Genomic DNA, 12,836 nt, shown 5'->3' on the forward strand with positions numbered 1-12,836 from the left:
AATTAGTGTTTTTGTTTTCCTCAGATAAATACCCAGAAGTGAAATTGCTGTGTCATATCCAGTTCTATTTTTAATATTTTGAGGAACCTCCACACTGTTTCTCACAGTGGCTGCACCAATTTACATTCTCACCAACAGTGCACGAGTGTTCCCTTTTCTCCATGTCCTCCTCAACACTTTTTTTTTTTTTTTTGTCTTCTTGATGACAGCCATTCTGGCAGATGTGACATGTTATTTCATTGTGGTTTTGATTTGCATTTCCCTGATTATTAGTGATGGTAAGCATTTTTTCATGTGTCTGGAGGCCATCTGTAGGTCTTTTTTGGAAAAATGTTTATTCAGGTCTCCTGCCGATTAAAAAATTTTTTTAATTGGGTTGTTTGATTTTTGATGTTGAGTTGCATGAGTTCTTTGTGTATTTGGATATTAACCCCTTATCAGATGTATCATTTGCAATTATTTTCTCCCCATTCAGTAGGATATCTTTTTGTTTTATTGATAGTTTCCTTCACTGTGAAAGTTTCCTTCCTTTGAGTTTTGAACTAAAAGCTTTTTAGTTCAATGTAGTCCCATTTGTTTGTTTTCGCTTTTGTTTCCTTTGCCTGAGGAGACAGATCCAAAAAAAAAAAAAAATATATTGCTAAGACTGATGTCAAAGAGTCTAATGTCTATGTTTTCTTCTAGAAGTTTTATGGTTTCAGGTCTTTCATTTAAGTCTCGAATCCACTTTGTGTTTATTTTTGTATATGGTGTGAGAAAGTAGTCCAGTTTGATTCTTTAGCATGTTGCTGACCAGTTTTCCCATTACCATTTATTGAAAAGGCTGTCTTTTCCCCATTATAGTCTTGCCTCCTTTGTTATAGATTTACTGCCCATATAAGCGTGGGTTCATTTTGTGATCTCTGTTCTCTTCCATTGATCTAGGTATCTGTTTTTGTGCCAGTACCATACTGTTTTGGTTACTGTAGCTTTGTATTACAGTTTGAAATCAGGAAGTGTGATACCTCCAGGTTTGTTCTTACTCAAAATTGCTTTGGCTATTCGAGGGGTGTTGTGTTTCCATACAAATTTTAAAGTTATTTGTTCTAGTTCTGTGAAAAGTGTCCTGGGTATTTTAATAGGGATTGCACTGAATCTGTAGATTGCCTTGGGTAGTATGGTCATTTTAACAATATTAATTCTTCCATTCTGTGAGCACAGTATGTCTTTATATTTGTTTGTGTCATCTTAAATTTCTTTCATCAGTGTCTTAGAGCTTTCAGAGTACAAGTCTTTTACCTCTTTAGTTAAATTTATTCCTAAGTACTTTATTCTTTTTAATGCAATTGTAAATGGGATTGTTTTAATGTATTTTTCTGTTAGTTCATTTTTAGTATGTAGAAATGCTATATTTCTTTATATTAATTTGGTATACTACACTTCACTGAATTCATTTATTCTAGTAGGTTTTTTTGCTATCATCTTTGGGATTTTCTATATATAGTTTCATATCATCTGAAAACAGTGACAGTTTTACTATTTTCTTTCCAATTTGGATTTTTTGTTTTTCTCTACTGGCTCCTGTGGCCAGGATTTCCAATATATTGGGTTGGCCAAAAAGTCTGCTCGGGTTTTTGTAACATCTAATGGAAAAATCTGAACGAACTTTTTGGCCAACCCAATACTATGTTGAAAAAAAGTGGTAAGAGTGGGCATACTTGTCGTTTCTGATCTTAGAGGAAATGCTTTTAGCTTTTCACCACTAAGTGAAAAAATTGGCTGTGGGTTTGTCATATATGGCTTTTATTATGCTGAGGTATATTCCCTCTGTAACTCACTCTGGAGACTTTTTATCATAAATGAATGTTGAATTTTGTCAAAAGATTTTCCTGCATCTATTGAGGTAAGCATATGATTTTTATTCTTCAATTTGTTAATGTGGTATAACACATTGATTTGCTGGTATTGAATCATCCTTACATCCCTGGAATAAATCCCACTTGATTTTTGTGTATGATCCTTTTAATGTATCATTGTGTTTGGTTTGCTAATATTTTGAGGACTTTGCATTTATGTTCATCAGGGATATTGCTCTGGAATTTTCTTTTTTGTGGTTCATTTGTCTGGTTTTGGTATCAGGGTGATGCTGGGCTTCTAGAATGAGTTCAGAAGCATTTCTTCCTCTTCAGTTTTTGGGAATAATTTGAGAAAGATAGGTTTAACTCTTCCTAAATGTTTGGCAGAATCCACTTATGAAGCCATCTAGTCCTGGACTTGTGTTTGTTGGGAGGGTTTTTTTGCTTTTATTACTTATTCAATTTCACTACTGGTAATCTATTCATGTTTTCTATTTCTTCCTGATTTACTTTCTAGGAATTTATCCATTTCCTCTAGGTAGTCCATTTTATTGACATAAGTTGTTCATAGTAATCTCTTTTTGATCCTTTTTACTTTGTGGTGTCAGTTGTAACTTCTCTTTTATTTATGATTTTATTTATTTGGGCCCTCTTTTTTCCTTAATGAGACTGGCTAATGGCTTATCAATTTTTTATCTTTTCAAAAAACTAGCTCTTTTTGGTTCTTTTTTATTTTTTTAAAGTCTCAATTTCATTTACTTCTGCTCTGATCTTTATTTCTTTTATTCTACTAACTTTGAGTTTTGATGTTCTTCTTTTTTTAGTTCCTTTAGGTGTAAGGTTAAATTGTTTATTTGAGCTTTTTCTTGTTTTCTGAGGTAGGCTTGTATTGCTATGAACTTCCCTCTTAGAAGTGCTTTTGCTGTGTCCTGCGTATTTTGGATTGCTCTGTTTCCATTTTTATTTGTCTCCAGGTATTTTGTGATTACTCTTTGATATCATCAGTGACCTACTGTTTCGTAGCCTATTGTTTACCCTCCATGTGTTTGTTTTCTGTAGTTTTTTTTCTTATAGTTGATTTCTAGTTTCATACCCTTGTGTTCAGAAAAGATGCTTGATATGATTTCAATCTTCTTAAATTTATTGAGACTTCTTTTGTGGCCTGTATATCCTGGAGAATGTTCCATGTGCACTTTAAAAAAATGTGTATTCTGCTGCTTCGGATGAAATGTTCTGTATGTATTAATTCCATCTAAAATCTACTGTGTTCTTTAAGGCCAGTGTTGCCTTCTTGATTTTCTGTTTGGATGATACGTCCATTGATGTAAGTGTAATGTTAAAGTCCCCTACTATTTTTATGTTACTGTCTCCCTTTATGTTTGTTTATATAGAATTTTTTTTGTTTTTTTATTTTTATTTTTTAAATTTTTGGCGGCACCATGCAGCATGTGGGATCTTAGTTCCCCCACCAGGTATCGAACCTGTGCCCCCTGCAGTGGAAGCGTGGAGTCTTAACCACTGGACCACCAGGGAAGTACCATATGTTTGTTTATATTTTTATTAAAATTTTAAAATTGAAGTTGATTTATAAAGTTATATTAGTTTCAGTCATATAACAGTGATTCAGTATTTTTATAGATTATACTGCATTTAAGGTTATTACAAAATAATGGATATACTTCCCTGTGCTGTATAATATCCTTTTTGCTCATTTATTTTATACATAGTAGTTTATATCTTTTAATCCCTTAGCCCTATCTTGCACTCCCCTTCCCCCTCCCCACTGGTAACCACTAGTTTGTTCTCTATATCTGTGAGTCTATTTCTGTTTTGTTATATTTATTCGTTTTATTTTTTTAGATTCCTCATATAAATGCTAACATACAGTATTTGTCTTTCTCTGTCTGACTTATTTCACTAAGCATAATACCCTCTATTTCCATCCACGTTGTTGCAAATTGCAGAATTTCATTCCTTTTTATGGATGAGTAATATTCTGTGGTATATATATACCACATCTTTATTCATTCATCAGTTGATGGACACTTAAGTTGCTTCCATATCTTGGCTATTGTAAATAATGCTGCTATCAACATTGGGATGCATGTATCTCTTCAAACTAGTATTTTCATTTTCTATGGATATATACCCAGGAGTGGAATTGCTGGATCATATGACAGTTCTATTTTTGTTTTTTGAGGAATTTCCATACTGTTTTCCATAGTGGCTGCACCAATTTACATTCCCACTAGCAGTGTAGGAGGGTTTTCTTTTCTCCACGTCCTCTCCAACGTTTGTTATATGTAGACTTTTTGATGATAGCCGTTTTGACAGGTGTGAGGTGATATCTCATTGTGGTTTTTATTGCATTTCTCTGATTAGCTATGTTGAGCATCTTTTCATGTTCCTATGGGCCAGTGTATGTCTTCTTTGGAAATATGTCTGTTCAGGTCTTCTGCCCATTATTTAACAAACAACCTTCTGGCCAGGTTGCTTGTTTTTTTGATACTGAGTTGTATGAGCTGTTGATATATTTTAGATATTAACCCCTTATCAGTCATGCCATTTGCAAATATTTTCTCCCATTCAGTAAGCTGTCTTTTTTTGTTGATGGTGGTTTCCTTTAGTGTGCAAAAGCTTTTAAATTTAATTAGTCCCATTTGTTTATTTTTGTTTTTATTTCCTTTGCCTCAGGAGACTGATCCAAAAAATATTGCTAAAATTTATGTCAGAAAGTGTCCTACCTATGTTTTCTTCTAGGAGTTTTATAGTTTCAGGTCTTACATATAGGTCTTTAGTCCATTTTGAGTTTATTTTTGTAAATGGTATGATAAATTGTTCTAGTTTTATTGTTTTGCGTGCAGCTGTCCAGTTTTTCCAGTACAACTTATTGAACAGACTGTCTTTTCTCCATTGTATATTCTTGCCTCCTTTGTCATAGATTAGTTGACCATAACTGCATGGGTTTACTTATGGGCTCTCTATTCTGTTCCATTGATCAATGTTTATGTTTTGGGGCCAGTACCATGCTGTTTTGACTACTTTAGCTTTGAAGTATAGTCTGAAGTCAGAGGGTGTGATACATCCAGCTTTCTTCTTTTTCTTCAAGATTGCTTTAGCAATTTGGGGTCTTTTGTGGTTCCATATAAATTTTAGGATTCTTTTTTCTAGTTCTGTGGAAAATGTCATGGGTATTTTGATAGGGATTGCATTAAATCTGTAGATTGCCTTGCTAGTATGGACATATTAACAATATTCTTCCAGTATATGAACATGGGATATCTTCCCATTTCTTTGTATCACCCTCTATATCCTTTATCAGTGTTTTATAGTTTTCAGAGTATAGGTCTTTCACCTCCTTGGTTAATTTTATTCCACCTATTCTTTTTGATGTGATTTTAAACAGACTTGTTTTCTTGCTTTCTCTTTCTGATAGTTCATTATCAGTGTATAGGAAAGCAACAGATTTCTGAATATTAATATTGTGTTCCACAACCTTATTGAATTTATTTATTAGTTCTAATAGTTTTTTGGAGACTTTAGGATTTTCTATATATAGTATCATGTCATATGCAAATAAGTGACAGTTTTATTTTTCCCCTTGCAATTTGGATGCCTTTAAAAAAATTTTTATTAAAGTATAGTTGAATTGCAGTGTTGTGTTAATTACTGCTGTATAGCAAAGTGACTCAGTTATACATATATATACATTCTTTTTCATGTTTTTTCCATTATGTTTTATCAGAGGATAGTGAATATAGTTCCCTGTGCTATACAGTAGGACCTTGTTTACCCATTCTATATATACCAGTTTGCATCTGCTAATTCCACTGCCAATCCAACCCTTTCCTACCCCTTGGCAACCACCAGTCTATTCTCTATGTCCCTGATTCTATTTCTGTTTCATAAATAGGTTCATTTGTGTCATATTTTAGATTCCACATATAAGTGATATCATATGGTATTTGTCTTTCTCTTTTTGACTTACTTCACTTAGTATGATAATCTCTAGTTGTAGATGCCTTTTCTTTTTCTTGTCTGATTACTATGGCTAGGATTTCCAACATTATGTTAAATATAAGTGGCAAATGTGGGCATCCTCCTCTTTTCTTAATTTTGAAAGAAAAGCTTTCAGCTTTTTACCACTGAGTAGGATGTTAGCTGTCGTTTTCTCATAAATGGCCTTTATTATGTTGAGATATGTTCCCTCTATACCAACTTTGAGAGATTTTATATGAATGGATGTTGAATTTTGTCAAAATGTTTTTCTTCATCTATTGAGATGATCATGTAATTTTTATCCTTCCCTTTTAAAAAAAAATAATGTAATGTATCACACTGATTTTTTTGTAGGTATTGAGCCACCCTTGCATCCCTGGCATAAATCCCACTTGATCATGGTGTATCCTTTTTATATATTGTTGAATTTGGTTTGCTATTTTGTTGAGGATTTTTGCACCTATATCAATCAGAGATATTGTCCTGTAATTTTCTTTTGTAGTGTCTTTTTCTGATTTTGGTATCAGGGAAATAGTGGCCTCATAGAATGAATTTGGGAGTGTTCCCTCCTCTTCAATTTTTGGGAATAGTTTGAGAAGGATAAGAATTAGCTCTTCTTTATATGTCTGGTAGAATTTCCCTGTGAAGCCGTCTGGTCCTGGACTTTTGTTTGATGGGATTTTTTTTTTTTTAATTACAAACTCAATTTCACTACAAACTCAGTTTCATTACTAGTGATTGTTCTGTTCAGATTGTCTATTTCTTCCTGATTCAGTCTTGGGAGGTTGTATGTTTCTAGAAATTTGTCCATTTCTTCTAGGTTGTCCAATTTGTGGGCATATAACTGTTCATAGTATTCACTTATGATTTTTTTTGTATCTCTGTGATATTGGTTGTTATTTCTCCTCTTTCATTTCTTATTTTGTTTATTAGGTCCTCTCTTTTTCTTGATGAGCCTGAGTAAAGGCTTATCAATTTTGTTTGTCTTTCAAAAAAAAACAGCTCTTGGTTTCATCTTTTCTTTTTTTCTTTTGGTCTCTATTTCCTCTCTGGTCTTTATTTCCTTCTTTCTGCTGACTTTGGGCTATGTTTGTTCTTATAATTCCTTTAGATGGTAAGTTAGGTTGTTTGAGAGTTTGCTTGTTTCTTGAGGTAGGCCTGCAGAGCTATAAACTTCCCTTTTAGAACTGCTTTTGCTGCAACCCATAGATTATGGAAAGTTGTGTTTCCCTTTTCATTTGTCTGGAGGTATTTTCTGATTTCCCCTTTGATTTCTTCATCAACCCATTTTTTTGTTTTGTTTTTTTTGTGGCATGTTGTTTAGTCTCCATGTGTTTGTGCTCTTCCCATTTTTCTTCCTGTAGTTGTTTTCTAGTTTCATACCTTTGTGGTTGGAAAAAATGCTTGATGTAATTTCTATCCTCTTAAATTTGTTGACACTTTTTTGTGGCCTAGAGTGTGATTTACCCTGGAGAATGTTTCATGTGCACTTGAAAAGAATGTGTATTCTGCTGTTTGGGGATGGAATGTCCTATAGATATCTATGAAGTCTAACTGGTGTAAGGTGTCATTTAAGACCATTGTTTCCTTATTGATTTTTCTGTGTGGACACAGTGTCCATTGATGTGAGGTGTTAAAGTCTCCTACTATTATTGTATTTTCAATTTCTCCCCTTATGTTTATTAATATTTGCATTATATAATTAGGTGCTCTTGTATTATGTGGATATATGTTAATGAGTGTTATATTCTCTTGTATTGATCCCTTTATCACTATATAATACCCTTCTTTGTCTTTTGTTATAGACTTTGTTTTAAAATTTATTTTGTCTGAGGTGAGTATTGCTACCCTACTTTCATGTCATTTCCATTTGCTTGAAATATACTTTTTCCATTCCCTCACTCTCAGTCTGTGTGTTTTCAGCTCTGAAGTGTGTCTCTTGTAAAGAGCATATAGATGAGTCTTCTTTAATCTAATCAGCCACTCTGTCTTTTGATTGGAGCATTTAGTCCATTGATATTTAAAGTGATTTTTGATATGTATGTACTTATTGCCATTTGTTACTTGTTTTCTGGTTGTTTTTGTAGTTCTTCTCTGTTATTCTTTTCGTTTCTTCCCCCTTTGGTTTGGTTTTCTTTAGCGGTGTGGTTGTGTTACTTTCTCTCTAGTTTTATATATCTATTGTAGATTTTTGACTTGTGGTTACTGCAGGGTTCATATATGTTGACCTATAACTATATTTACTTGTTTTAAACTGGTAGTCATTTAAGTTCAAATGAATTCTAAAAGATCTACATTTTAAAAATCCCCCCCCACATTTTGTTTTTGGTGTCATATTTTATATCTTCATGTTTAACCCTTTACTGTTTATTGTACTTATAGTTGATTTTACAATGTTTTTTCCTTTAATCTTTGTACTAGCTTATGTAAGTGATTGATCCTCAGTCTTTACTGTATATTTGCCTTTACTAGCTAGATTTTTCCATTTCTATAGACACTTCTTGTTATAGCCTTTTCTTTTCCACTTAGAGAAGATCCTTTAACATTTCTTCTAGGGTAGGTTTACTATCAATGAACTCTTTTAGTTTTTTGCTGTCTGAGATGTTTTTTAAAATCTCTCCTTCAATTCTAAATGATAATTTTTCTGTATAGAGTATCCTAGTTAGCAGGTTTTTTCCTTTCAGCACTTTAAATGTATCATGCTACTTCCTTCTAGCCTGCAAAATGTCTGCAGAAAAATTAGCGGAGAGCCTTATAGGGATTCCTTGTATTTTAGTCTTTGTTTTTCCTCTTGCTGCCTTTAGAGTTCTCTCTTTAATTTTGCCATTTTAATTATGATATATCTTGGTATGGGTCTGTTTAGGTTCATCTTGTTTGGGACCATTTGTTCTTCCTGTACCTTGTTCTCTATTTCCTTCTTCAAGTTTGGGAAGTTTTCAGCCATAATTTCATCAAATATATTTTTGACCTCTTTCTCTCTTCTCCTTCTGGGACCCCTATAATGTGAATGTTGGTACACTTGTTGTTGTCCCATAGGTCCTTTAACTGTTCTCATTTTTAAATTTTGTTTTCCTTTTTGCTGTTCTGATTGGGTGGTTTCCATTATTCTATCTTCCAGGTCACGTATGCGTTCTTCTGTATCACCTAATATGTGTTAATTCCTTCTCGTGTGTTTTTCATTTCAATTATTCCTCAATTCTGACTGGTTCTTTTTTATATTTTCTAGTCCCTTGTTAAAATTCTCACTGTTTTCATCTATTCTTTTCCCTAATTCAGTTAGCATTCGTATTAATAATGCTTTGAACTCTTTATCTGGTAAATTGTTTCATTAGTTGTCTTTTCAGGGTTTCTCTCTCTCTCTTTTTTATTTGAAACAAATTCCTCTGTCTTATTTTGCTTAACTTTCTCTGTCTCTATGAACTTGCTTGAAACAGTTATCTATTGCAATCTTGAAGGAGTGTCCTTGTGTTGGAATATTCCTATACAGTCTGCATGTACCCAGTGGCTTTGGTGGGAGAGCTGCATCTGACATGAGCACGAGTCACATTTTCACCAGGGTGTGCTTGCAACTATCACCTTGGTAGAAAGTGGGGCTGAAGATAGAGGGGCTAGAGCCTGATCCAGATGTGAGCCAGGGCTTCTTTTTTGCTCATTGTCTAACACCACCCTATTAGGGGCAGGAGCGTGCCCCAAGTTGATGGAGCAGAAGCCCTGAGGGTTGGTACGAGCTGGCCCTGTTCCCTCTAAGTGTGTGCTCTCTCTCCTCCCAGCACTAGCACCCTTGCCCAGAGTGTGGCAGTACTGGAGCAAGAGGGCCTGGAGCAGGTGCTCAGAATGGATCTGGGCATGAGCTGTGGCAACCCTGGCCCCAGTCATAGTCCCAGTCTGATTCTGATGTGCTGCCTCTGTAAGCCCCAGTAATGGCTGCCCTTGACCCGTGTCAGATGCTGTCCTGGTTCTGGGTTGGCTCTGCCTCTCACAACTGAGCACTCCCCTCGGCCACTGCAGCCTTCACTCTAGTGTGGAGCTGCACCATGTTGCAAACAGGACTGGTGCAGACATTCACCTCAGGCTGGAGCCCACTCTGGGGTGGCCATGGGAGACTGGCTAGAGTCCCATGTATTGATAGTCTCAATGTGCTTTCTCTGCCTTGTTTAGGGAGCAAGCAAGTGTGTATGCATTCTTCACAAGAGGAGTCTAAGTTTCTTACAGCCCTCCTGTAGTCACACTGATTTTCTAAGTAGCTAAGAAGACTTGTTTTCCCAGTGTTGGTCCCCAGGGCTGGGGTGCCCAATATGTGGCTTGAACCATTCACTCCCCTGCGTGGATCCCCCTCCTCTTTTGTGTCCCCTCCCAGGGACACAGGTCCTGACCTGATAGCTTCTCTTCCCTTCCTACCCAATTCTGTGTGGATGTTTCTTACAGCTTTGGTTATATAAGGGTCTTTCTGCCTGTCTCCAGTTAGTTTTTGGTGAGAATTTCTCCCCATGTAGATGTAGTTTTGACGTGTTTGTGGAAGGTGAGTTCCGCATCCTACTCCACCATCTTGATCTTAGTCTTCCCTTTTATGTTTACTAATGTTTGCTTTATGTATTTAGATGCTTCTGTGTTGGGTGCATATGTATGTACAACTGTTACATATTCTTGTTGGATTGATCCCTTTATCATGATGTAATATTATCTCTTGTTACAGTTTTTGTTTTAAAGTTTATTTTGCCTGATACAAGTATTGCTACCCTAGCTTTCTTTTTGTTTCCATTTGCATGGAATACCTTTTTCCATCCCCTTACTTTCAATCTGTTTGTGTCTTTAGATCTGAAGCGCGTCTCTTGTAGGTGACATATATATGGGTCTTGGCTTTTATCCATTCAGCCACTCTTGATTAGAGCATTTAGTACATTGACATTTAAAGTAAATGTTGATAGGTATGCACTTATTGCCATTTTGTTAATTGTTTTCTGGTTATTTTTGTAGTTCTTTTTTGTTCCTTTCTTCTTTTGCTCTCTTCCTTTGTGATTTTATGACTCTCTTTAGTGTTTATGTTTGGATTCCTTTATCTTTTTGTGTGTGTTATCTATTATTGATTTTTGGTTTGTGGTTACCTTGAGGTTCATATATAACAACATATGTATGTATGATTTATTTTAATTTGATCTCTTAAGTTTGAGTGTATTCTAACAATCCTGCATTTTTTACTCCCCCCCTCAATGTTTAATATTGTCGACATCATATCTTACACTTTTTGTATATCCCTTAACTACTTATTGTGGCTATAAATGATTTTACTACTTCTGTTTTTAACCTTCCTTCTAGCTTTGTAAGTGGTTTACCTACTTCCTTTACTGTATGTTTGCCTTTACCAGTAAGATATTATAATTTTCATCTTTCTAATTGTGATTTTTTTTCTTTTTTTTTTCTTTTTTTTTTGCTTAGAGAAGTCCCTTTTAACATTGGTAAAGTTGGTTTCATGGCTCTGAACTCTTTTATCAATAGCTTTTGCTTGTCTGTAAGACTCTTATCTCTCCTTCAAATCTGAATGATAACCTTGCTGGGTAGAGTATTCTTGGTTGTAGAATTTTTCCTTTCATCCTTTTGAATGTATCATGCCACTCCCTTCTGGCCTGCAAAGTTTCTGCTGAAAAGTCAGCTGATAGCCTTATGAGAGTTCCCTTGTATGTAACTAGCTGCTTTTCTCTTGCCATTCTTTTTTTTTTTTAAATAAATTTATTTATTTTACTTACTTATTTTTGGCTGCTTGGGTCTTCATTCCTGCATGCGGGCTTCCTCTAGTTGCGGCGAGCGGGGGCTACTCTTCATTGCGGTGTGCGGGCTTCTCATTGCGGTGGCTTCTCTTGTTGCAGAGCACGGGCTCTAGGTGCATGGGCTTCAGCAGTTGTGGCTTGCGGGCTCTAGAGCGCAGGCTCAGTAGTTGTGGTGCACAGGCTTAGTTGCTCCGCGGCATGTGGGATCTTCCCAGACCAGGGCTCGGACCCATGTCCCCTGCACTGGCAGGCGGATTCTTAACCACTGCGCCACCAGGGAAGCCCTATCTCTTGCCATTCTTAAGATCCTCTCTTTAATTTTTGCCATTTTCATCATAATGTGTCTCGGTGTGGACCTCTTTGGTCTTGTTTGGGACTCTGTGCTTCCTGGGCCTGGATGTCTGTTTCCTTTACCAGATTATGAAAGTTTTCAGCTATCATGTCTTCAAATAAGTTCTCTGCCCTGATCTCTCTCTCTCTTCTCCTGGGACCCCCTATAATGGGAATGTTAGTGTACTTGACATTGTCCTAGATGTCTCTTAAACTGTCTTCATTTAAAATGTTTTTTTCTGGGGATTCCCTGGCAGTCCAGTGTTAGGATTCCACACTTCCACTGCAGGGGGGCATGGGTTCCATCCCTGGTCAGAGAACTAAGATCCTGCAAGCCTCACAGTGAGAGAGAGAGAAAGAAAGAGAGAGAGAGAGAGAGAGAGGAAAAGAAAGAGAGGAAAAGGAAGAGAGGAAAAGGAAGAAAGGAAAAGGAAGAGAGGAAAAGAAAAGTTTTTTCTTCCTTTTCTTTTTTGTTCATCTTGGGTGATTTCCACTACTCTGTCTTCTAGATTGCTGACTCATTCCTCTGTATCATAAAATCTATTGATTCCTTCTAGTGTATTCTTTATTTCAGTTATTGTATTCTTCAGCTCTGTTTGGTTCTTTTTTTTTAATGTATTTTATTTTTTTTTTGGCTGCATTGGGTCTTCATTGTTGCATGTGGGCTTTCTCTAGTTGCGGCGAATGGGGGCTACTCTTCCTTGTGATGCGTGGGGTTTTCATTGTGGTGGCTTCTCTTGTTGCGGAGCAGGGGCTCTAGGCGCTCGGGCTTCAGTAGTTGTGGCTTGCAGCCTCAGTCGTTGTGGCTCGCGGGCTCTAGAGCGCAGGCTCAGTAGTTGTGGCGCACGGGCTTAGTTGCTCCGCAGCATGTGAGATCTTCCCACACCAGGGATCGAACCTGTGTCCCCCA

Source organism: Eubalaena glacialis, chromosome 13, assembly GCF_028564815.1.
Source record: "Eubalaena glacialis isolate mEubGla1 chromosome 13, mEubGla1.1.hap2.+ XY, whole genome shotgun sequence".
NCBI classification, from domain to species: domain Eukaryota; kingdom Metazoa; phylum Chordata; class Mammalia; order Artiodactyla; family Balaenidae; genus Eubalaena; species Eubalaena glacialis.